A 10,027-nucleotide genomic window follows, 5' to 3' on the forward strand; every position below is an offset into this window, starting at 1 on the left:
GGATACTTTTATGATGATGATTAATATTGATGGTTATAATTTTGGTCTATGGTATTTTCCCTTGGAGGGAGTACTTTTGGGTAATAACTTGGTTTATTACTAAAACTTTGCTACACTATTAGTAATAAATAATTGACCAACTAAAAGCAACTACTTAACCTTAGCTCCACATATAGCTAGTCCACTTTAGCCAAGACATTTGCTGAGTATGTTGATGTGTACTCACCCTTGCTTTAAAAACCACCCCCACCCCAGGTTGTCCCCACTGTATTCAGTGCTCAGGAGGAGATGTAGGCAACATGGAGGATTTTGAGGAGTTCTAGGACTACGACGAGTTCTAGTTATTTTAGTGGCAAACCCCCAGTCAGCTACATGTGAAGGCCATATCCGCTATGTTCACTTTTCCGCACATTGATAATGTTAATTACAATGTTAAGTAATGACGCTGTGGATGTCTTGGACATCTTGATGTAATAAAGTACTATTTCCGCTATTTACTTTGAGCAATGTGTGATGATGTCCAATTATGTAATCGCTGTGTACGTGAGTTTCTGATCCTGACACGTACATGGTTCGCATTGGGTTTGCCTTCAAAAACTGGGTGTGACATAAGTGGTATCAAAGCCCTTGCTGATGTAACACCTTGAATTTGGGGGGTATAAAATTTCTTTTCTAATATCTACCAAATTCAGGTGTTACTCTCTCTTTTCCTTACTTTTATTTTCTTTTTTCCTAAATAGTGACGAATTATTTTGTTGTATATCTATGTGTAAGCCTAGTAAATTAAAACCGAAGCGCTTTGATTGTCGCATCATGCTAGCGCATACTTTTATTTTGTTTGATGGGTGATTTTGTGGAGCATTCGTTTAATAAGAAATTCGATTTGAAATCGTGGAGAGAATAGGAAAGAACAAAAGATAAAGATATAGGAAAGAAAAAACAGGAAAAGGCCCATCCCTTCCTTCCCTTCCCGGCTGGCCCACCTGGCCCCCCTCGCGCCCGTCGCCCAGGAGGCCCAACCCACACCTCCCCCCACTCCGCGCGCCAGCCTAGCGGCCACCCCTGGCCGACTTGCGCGCGTGCGGCCCACCCAGCGCAGCGCGCCCCTGCCCCCAAACCCTAGCCGCCGCATGGCGCCCCTCCCCCCAAACCCTAGCCGCCGCAAGGCGCCCCTGCCCCAGCCGGCCCTAGTGTCGCCGCCACCTCTGGGTGGGTCCCACCCACCAAGCCGTCGCCCGCCCATCACTCTCCCTTCCTCATCTTCTCTTCTGCTTCCCCATGATCTCCCACTCAAGCCCTAGGACGCGCTCATTCTCTCCTCTCCCCAAACCGCCAGCGTCGACCTCCTCTCCCTCCTCCCCATCCCCCTCCTCCCCATGCTCGCGGCGCGCGTGGACTGGAGCTCGGCCGGCACGGCCCACGACCTTGCTCGCGTGCGGCCGGAGCTCGCCCGGCGTGGCGCGCCCCCACCCCCTCGCGCCCCTAGTCCGGCCATGGCGCCCCGGCACGGCGCGTAGTGCGCGACCAACCTGCCCACGGCGCGCTCGCGACCGGCCTGCCCGCCCGTGGCGCACTCGTGGCGGCCTGCGCGGCCGGCCTGCCCGCCCACGGCGCGCTCCCAGCAGCGGCCCGTAGCGTGGCTCGCGGCCATGGCGTGGCAGCCGGCGCGGCAGCCCGTGGCTTGCCATACGCGGCAGCCTGCATGGCCAGCCTGCCCGGCGCGGCGACTCGCGGCCAGCCTGCTCGGCCTCTGCCTGGCACGGCGGATCGCGGCCAGCCAGCGCGACGCGCGCGGCCTAGCTCCCAGCCCGCTGCCGAGCCCTCCCCTACGCGCATGTATCGTGTGCCAAGGCGTCCGGCCCCCGGCTCCCTAGCCTGCCGCGGTGTGCTCCCAGCGGGCCCTGGCCGACATCCAGCCGTCGTGGTTGATCGAAAGGACACCCTCGCCAAGCTCCTCCCATCGTGTTAGTTCTCATGTGCGCAGTGGAGAACGAGAAGAAGAAGCAATCGTCCTGTTCGTGGGTGAGGTGGTTGTGGCCGCATGAGATCCCATCGTTTTGAACTGTGAACTAGTACGTATTCAATGTGTGTGCATCGCAAATACATTTGATCCTGTTCTGATTGTGGTAACTTCGTAATCATATCGAGTACACGTTAATAATAGTATTTTGTCGCATCATAGGATTTAGCTATTTAATTGATTATTTGTTTATCCAATGATTAACAAAATAACATTCTAATTTAGGTATATCTCTAACATGTTCTCGTATAAATACCCGTTAATGTGATTATGTCGATGCAAATGTTGTAATTAACACTTTCTTAATAGGAATGCGGGATCGGTTAGCGATTCTAGCTTATCGTCGCACTGTTTTCGCGTGTTGCCGCGTGTTCGTGTTGTCACGCGCGTCGTCGCGTGTCGTCCGCACGTGTTGTTCGCAGGCGTTGTCGCGCGCCTTGCCGTGCGCCGTTCGCACGTATCGTGCGCAAGATTAAACCGTTCGCTTATAATTACTCATGTGTATTAATTAGTTGTTTATTTAATCATCAACTATTAAAATAGTAAGTTAGTCAAAACTAAGTAGTAGTGTTAATTTACATTTGATTAATATCAATTAATATAGAAATGTCGGATTAAATATTATAATTAATATTTGCTTAGCGTAAACCCGTTAACTTCTCGACCATAGCTCCAACTATCATGTTTCTTTTTCCTCGTGTGACCGTAGTAGCGCGCTCTATTTCGTTTTGCATGTTTTATTATATTTATCTTTGAATGGTGTAATGTTCTTATGCATATATATATATATATATATATATATATATATATATATATATATATTTGTTTGTTTGCTTGTGCCTGTTTGTCTTCGCTTCGCATTGCGATTAGATCGCAATTCGTTTCCGAGCTTCGAGGAATCGACGATCAAGACTTGGTGAACCACTGGTCCCGAGATCAAGCTCTTCGAGTTCTACGAGGCTGAAGACCCTGAGCATTTGTTTGGTGAAGGCAAGTGTCCTCTGACCTATTATGTCCCATTTACTTTATAATTCATCAACCCGCATACCATGATCAACCTAAGGATTGACTAGCTTTGTATTTACCTTGTCCTTGATTACCTTTTGGGTTATTATGGTTAGCTTCATGCTATTACTTTACTTTAATCAATGAACATGATGTGAACACTTATGATACGAGGTTGTCACTATGATTATGACGTTGGACTGGGGATACTTTAAGGGGCTCGAGCGGTTTCTCGAGTGTCTCTCCGTAAGGACCTGTTCATTGGATGACCGCCCAGGAAAACAGTGCAGCCATGAGGGTGGTATGGGACGCCCTTAGCTAATTAATTAGAGGAACTGAGGTGTAGTTCGTTTCACCGTCGTGTCGTCAATGGGGCTCGGTGTATGCGGCTCGCTCTGCCGAGGGTAGATTGCCCCTTGGGGAGGAGTGTGGTACATTTAGGAAATCTAATGGGCGGCTATAGCCTAAGAGAATCTTTGTAAAGGCTTCGTAGTGAATCCTTGGCCATTCACCTCGGGAGTGAATAAGGGTCTTGTAAGCCCGGGATAGAGAGGGAATCACGGCTCATGGGTAAAGTGCGCAACCTCTGCAGAGTGTTATGAAACTGATATATCAGCCGTGCTCGCGGTTATGAGCGGCCAAGGGAGCTCCATTGATTAGAGACACATTGAATCAGGGCTACTTTGTTTACAGATGATATGAGGATAATGCTTGTTTCTATTGTGATTATGATTATGATTATGGTTTCTGGTATTCTTTCCGTTTGGAAAGAGTACTTTTGGGTTAACAACTTGGGTTAATGTTAAAACCTGGCTCTCTACTAGTAATAATTACCTGACCAACTAAAAGCAACTGCTTGACCTTAACCCCACATAAAGCTAGTCCACCACAACCAAACGGGACATTTGCTGAGTATGTTGATGTGTACTCACCCTTGCTTTCACAAAACACCAGGTTGCCTTTGGTGCAATCTATGCTCAGGTAAAGAAGGTGTCGAGGAGGATCTCCAGGAGTTCCAGGACTTCAACGAGTTTGAGGATTAGGCTTGTGACCTCCCCCAATCAGCTGCCTGTGGTGGGTTAATTTACGTTGGCTACGTTTCGATTTTGTGTACTTTGATTTATATTATGTAAATGGCTCTAGTCTGTAATATTATTACTTACTCCTTATTGTTATTCGAAGCATTGTGCTATGATGAGTCATTTATGTAATCGCTGTGTACGTGAATTTCTGATCCTGACACGTACATGGTTCGCATTCGGTTTACCATCTAAAACCGGGTGTGACATAAGTGGTATCAAAGCCGTGCTGACTGTAGGACCGCTGACCTAGAGTAGCATTGGCCGCTTTAAGGATTTATTGACTATTACTTCACCTCATCCTTGATGTTGCTTCAAAATATTAGTCACCTCGACTAATTCTATGTTATTCTTCTATATATAACCTTGCTAGATGTATTTTTATTCTAGTATTGTCTATGCTTTACTGATTCATTCTATTAGATCTGATCTCACCCTTGTGCTTGCGACATCTTTGTAGATGCCCCTGACCATAACCTTCTTGTCTTTTGGGATTTTTTCCTCTTTCGTCATTAAATTGTTACCATCTAGCAAACTCTAGTCCTTCGGTATTGACATACTCGTATCCTTGAATTCTTCAATTCTCTTGTTTCAACTACTTGCCTCTAAATTTTTACTGCCTACTTAAATATTTTAGTTTATATGACCATGACCTTCCTGTCTTCTGAGATCCTTTCCTATTCTGTTGTTAGGTCATTATCTTTCAACAATTTCTATTCCATTGGTTTTAGCATATTTGTGTCCTTAGAATCTTGCATACTCTTACATTCTTATGTATCCTTATTTTCATACCCCAATAACTGTTCAAGACATTTCAGTTAACATGTCCTTAACCACCCTTGTTTCTTAACGGTCCATGAGCGATCATTTTATGTTGCCCATCCTTGGTGACCTCATTGTTCCTTTATAACTTCTCTCCATAATGAATTCTTACTTCAACCATTCTATTGCACCCTCACCTATCTTATCCTTAATTATTTTCTCCACTTCACCACTTCATGAGTCTTGCCTTAACTCTATCCTTTGTCATGCCTTTTGTTCTTATCACCTTCACCTTAGACACCTATGTATCTTACTTGATGTTTATCTTATACCTACCCTTTAAAATCTCCTCTCCATCTCAATTTAAGTTGTAACTTACCTACTTTCCCTTGGCCGTATCCTCTTCGGTGTCGCTTGCAAGTTTTTTTAACTCTATTATTTGTTGTGCTTTTGCTCTTCATTGCCTTTACCTCTCTCTTTTATCGATCTTACCTTGGTGATGACATTATGTCTGTTATTTAAAATCTACAATCTCCTATCCCCATATTGAGAGCGGTGTTTTACTTATCTTACTCTTGGCAATATCCTCTTCTTTACCGCGTGTAAGCCTTGATGTAACTCCATTCTTTATTGTACTTATACCACTGGCTCTTCTGTGCCTTCATCTTTTCCCTTATGCCCTTGTCTATTATCGCCTTTGACCCTTGCGATATTTATGTCTTCTACCTAAATTCTTACCTTGAACTTATCCTTTAAAAGCCTCCCCTGTCTTTCGACCCAATTTGAGAGCTGTGAGTTACCTACCTCTCCCTTGATTTCTTTTTACTCCTTGTAACCTTACAAGTTTTGTCTTAATTCCATCTTTTGATGTATTTTTATTTGCTATCACCATCACCTTGTCATCCGTCATTCTTGCGTTGACACTAATCTTTATTCCAGCTCTTTAAAAAATCTCCTCTCTTCCACCTCAATTTGAGAGTGGCAGTTTACCTATCTGGCCCTTGGACGTACCCTCTTCTTTTCCATTTGCAGGTCCTGTCTTAACTCCATCCTTTGTGGTACTTATATCCTTTGTTCTTATGCCCATTTACCTTCTCTCTTACATTCTTGTCCGTTATCACCTTAATATCCATACCCTTACACGCTTACTTTGAACCTACCTTTTAAAGCCTCCTCTTTTCTGTCCCTGTTCGAGGGTAATGCCTCACCCACTTCACCATTGATTGCTCCCCCTTCTTCGACGCTTTGCAAGTTTTGTCTAAAATACATCCTTTGTTGCGTGTTTGTCCGTTATCACCTTAACCCTTGTCATCCCTCAATCTTTACCTTGATGCTTATCATGTACCTGCATTTTAAAGTTGTCTATCCCTTTTCAGTTCAAGAGTGTTGCCTTACCCATCCCGCTCTTGTTTGTTCCCTTTTCCTCTGTCGCGTTGCAAGTCTTTCCTTAACTCAATCTTTTGGTGGGCTTTTGCCTATTACCTCCCTTACCTTTGTAATCTCTAGATCTTTTCATGATGCTTATCTTATGCCTACCTTTTGAAATATCATCTTCCCCATCTCGATTTGAGAATGGTGTTTTACCCATCCCGAGTTTTACCTACCCCGACCTTGGTTGCATTCTTTCCCTTGCCGGTTACAATCCTTGCTTTAGCTTCATCCTTTATTATGCTCATGCCCCTATCCTGCATGTCTTATCATTCCCCTTGCCTTTCAATGGCCTTAGAGTAGTTTCCCCTTGGTAAGGAAAGACCACCATCTAGTTAACATTAGCGTATAGCAACAAGATGTTTGTTGTTGTATGCTTGTGCTGTTTGTCCTTGTGTGATGACTGATTTGCTTCTCTGTGATGAGTGTTGATGTGTTGTGGCACTTGGTCCGCAATGACATCAGTTTACTAGCTGAGTGTATAGGGTTAGGTAGCTGGGTGCTCTCCCTTTTCTCTCTTTAATCCATCTATGCTTACCTTTTCTATCTATACCCTTCCCTCTTGCACCTGTCCGGTTGGCATTCTTCAACTTCTCTTAATCAGTCAAGATCAGAGTTGGCAACATCTTCACCAAATGCATATCAACGCTCCTGTTAAGGGGGTTAGCCACTAACCCTAATGAATGCGATCAACATCAACCAACAAGATCAGAGTGGCGCAGCGAAAGCGTGTGTGGGTCCTAACCCATAGGTCTAGGAGAGCCTTAAGAATTGCATCAATTAGTCTCAAGCACCTGAAGGTCAAAGCAACCAGTCCGCAAGTTAAAGTTGCCAGAGTCAGAGTTGAGTCAGAAGAAGCTATGAAAGACCAATGAACCAATCTCATTTTCTTGCTAGCCTCTCCTTGAATCTCGAGGGCGAGATTTAGTTAAGGGGGTTAGATTTGCAACACCTGAATTTGGTTGGGGGTATAAAATTTCTTTTCTAATCTACCAAATTCAGGTGTTACTCTCTCTTTTTATTTTTCTTTCCTTTTTCCTAAATAGTGAGGAATTATTTTATTGTATCTATGTGTAAGCCTAGTAAATTAAAACCGAAGTGCTTTGATTGTCGTATCATGCTAGAGCATACTTTTATTTTGTTTGATGAGTGATTTTGTGGAGCATTCATTTAATAAGAAATTCAATTTGAAATCGTGGAGAGAATAGGAAAGAACAAAAGATATAGAAATAGGAAAGAAAAAATAAGAAAAGGCCCATCCCTTCCTTCCCTTCCCGACTGGCCCACCTACCCCCCTCGCGCCCGTGGCCCAGGAGGCCCAACCCGCACCTTTCCCCCCACTCCGCGCGCTAGCCCAGCGGCCACCCTCGGCCGGCGCGCACGCGTGGCCCACCCATCTCAGTGCGCCCCTCCCCCCAAACCCTAGCCACCGCATGGCGCCCTGCCCCAGTCGGCCCTAGTGCCACCGCCACCTGTGGGTGGGCCCCACACACCAAGCCGTCACCCGCCCATCTCTCTCCCTTCCTCATCTTCTCTCCTGGTTCCCCACGATCTCCCACTCAAGCCCTAGGACACGCTCATTCTCTCCTCTCCCCAAACCGCCAGCGTCGACCTCCTCTCCCTCCTCCCCGTCCCCTCCTCCCCGTGCATGCGGCGCGCGCGGTCTGGAGCTCGGCCGGCGCGGCCCGCGACCTTGCGCGCGTGCGGCCGAAGCTCGCCCGGTGTGGCGCGCCCCCACCCCCTCGCGCCCCCTGGTCCGGCCATGGCGGCCCGGCATGGCGTGCGGTGCTCGGCCAGCCCGCCTGCGGCGCGCTCGTGGCAGCCTGTGCGGCTTGCTCGCGGTGGCCTGTGCGGCGCGCTCGCAGCAGCGGCCCGCGGCTTGCCCTGCGCGGCAGCCTACGTGGCCAGCCTACGCGGCAGCCTGCCCGACGCGGTGGCTCTCGGCCAGCCAATGCGGCGCGTGCGGCCTAGCTCCCAGCCCAGTGCGCGGCCAGCCTGCCCGCGGCGCGCTCGTGGCAGCCTGCGCGGCGCGGCCATCCCGCCCTCGGCGCGCTCGCAGCAGCGGCCTGTAGCGTGGCTCGCGGCTTGCCCTGCGCGGCAGCTTGCTCGGCCTCTGCCCGGCGCGGCGGCTCACGGCCATCCAGCGCGGCGCACGCGGCCTAGCTCCCAGCCCGCTGTCGAGCCCTCCCCTACGCGCCTGTCCCGCGTGCCAAGGCGTCCGGCCCCCAGCTCCCTAGCCCGCCGCGGTGTGCTCCCAGTGGGCCCTGGCCGGCATCCAGCCATCGTGGTCTACCAAAACGACACCCTCTCCGAGCTCCTCCTGTCGTGTTAGTTCTCACGTGCGCAGTGGAGAACGAGAAGAAGAAGCAATCGTCCTGTTCGTGGGTAAGGTGGTTGTGGCCGCATGAGATCCCATCGTTTTGAACTGTGAACTAGTACGTATTCAATGTGTGTGCGTCGCAAATATATTTGATCCTGTTCTGATTGTGGTAACTTTGTAATCATGTCGAGTACACGTTAATAAACTATTTTGTCGCATCACAGGATTTAGCTATTTAATTGATTATTTGTTTGCAAAATGATTAATAAAATAACATCCTAATTTAGGTATAGCTCTAACCTGTTCTCGTATAAATACCTGTTAATGTGATTATGTCGATGCAAATGTTGTAATTAACACTTTCTTAATAGGGATGCGGGATTTCTTAATAGGGATGCGAGATCGGTTAGTGATTCTAGCTTATCGTCGCACTGTTTTTGCGTGTTGTTTCACGTGTTGTCGCGCGCGTCATCGCGTGTCGTCCGCATTTGTTGTTCGCACGCGTTGTCGCGCGCCGTTCGCGCGTATCGCGCGTTACCCATGCGCGAGATTAAACCGTTTGCTTATAATTACTCATGTGAATTAATTAGTTGTTTATTTAATCATCAACTATTAAAATAGTAAGTTAGTCAAAACTAAGTAGTAGTGTTAATTTACATTTGATTAATATCAATTAATATAGAAATTTCGGATTAAATATTATAATTAATATTTGCTTAGCGTGAACCCGTTAACTTCTCGACCATAGCTCCAACTATCGTGTTTCTTTTTCCTCGTGTGACTGTAGTAGCGCGTTCTTTTTTGTTTTGCATGTTTTATTATGTTTATCTTTGAATGGTGTAATGTTCTTATGCATATATATTTGTTTGTTTGATTGTGCCTGTTTGTCTTCACTTCGCATTGCGATTAGATCGCAATTCATTTCCGAGCTTCGAGGAATCGACGATCAAGACTTGGTGAACCACTGGTCCCGAGATCAAGCTCTTCGAGTTCTACGAGGCTGAAGACCCTGAGCATCTGTTTGGTGAAGGCAAGTGTCCTCTGATATATTATGTCCCATTTACTTTATAATTCATCAACCCGCATACCATGATCAACCTAAGGATTGACTAGATTTGTATTTACCTTGTCCTTGATTACCTTTTAGGTTATTATGGTTAGCTTCATGCTATTGCTTTACTTTAATCAATGAACATGATGTGAACACTTATGATACGATGTTGTCATTATGATTATAACGTTGGACTGGGGATACTTTAGGGGGCTCGAGCGGTTTCTCGAGTGCCTCTCCGTAAGGACCTGTTCGTTGGATGACTGCCCGGGAAAATAGTGCAGCCATGAGGGTGGTATGGGATGCCCTTAGCTAATTAATTAGAGGAACTGAGGTGTAGTTCGCTTCGCCGTCGTGCCATC

Source organism: Zea mays, chromosome 8, assembly GCF_902167145.1.
Source record: "Zea mays cultivar B73 chromosome 8, Zm-B73-REFERENCE-NAM-5.0, whole genome shotgun sequence".
NCBI classification, from domain to species: domain Eukaryota; kingdom Viridiplantae; phylum Streptophyta; class Magnoliopsida; order Poales; family Poaceae; genus Zea; species Zea mays.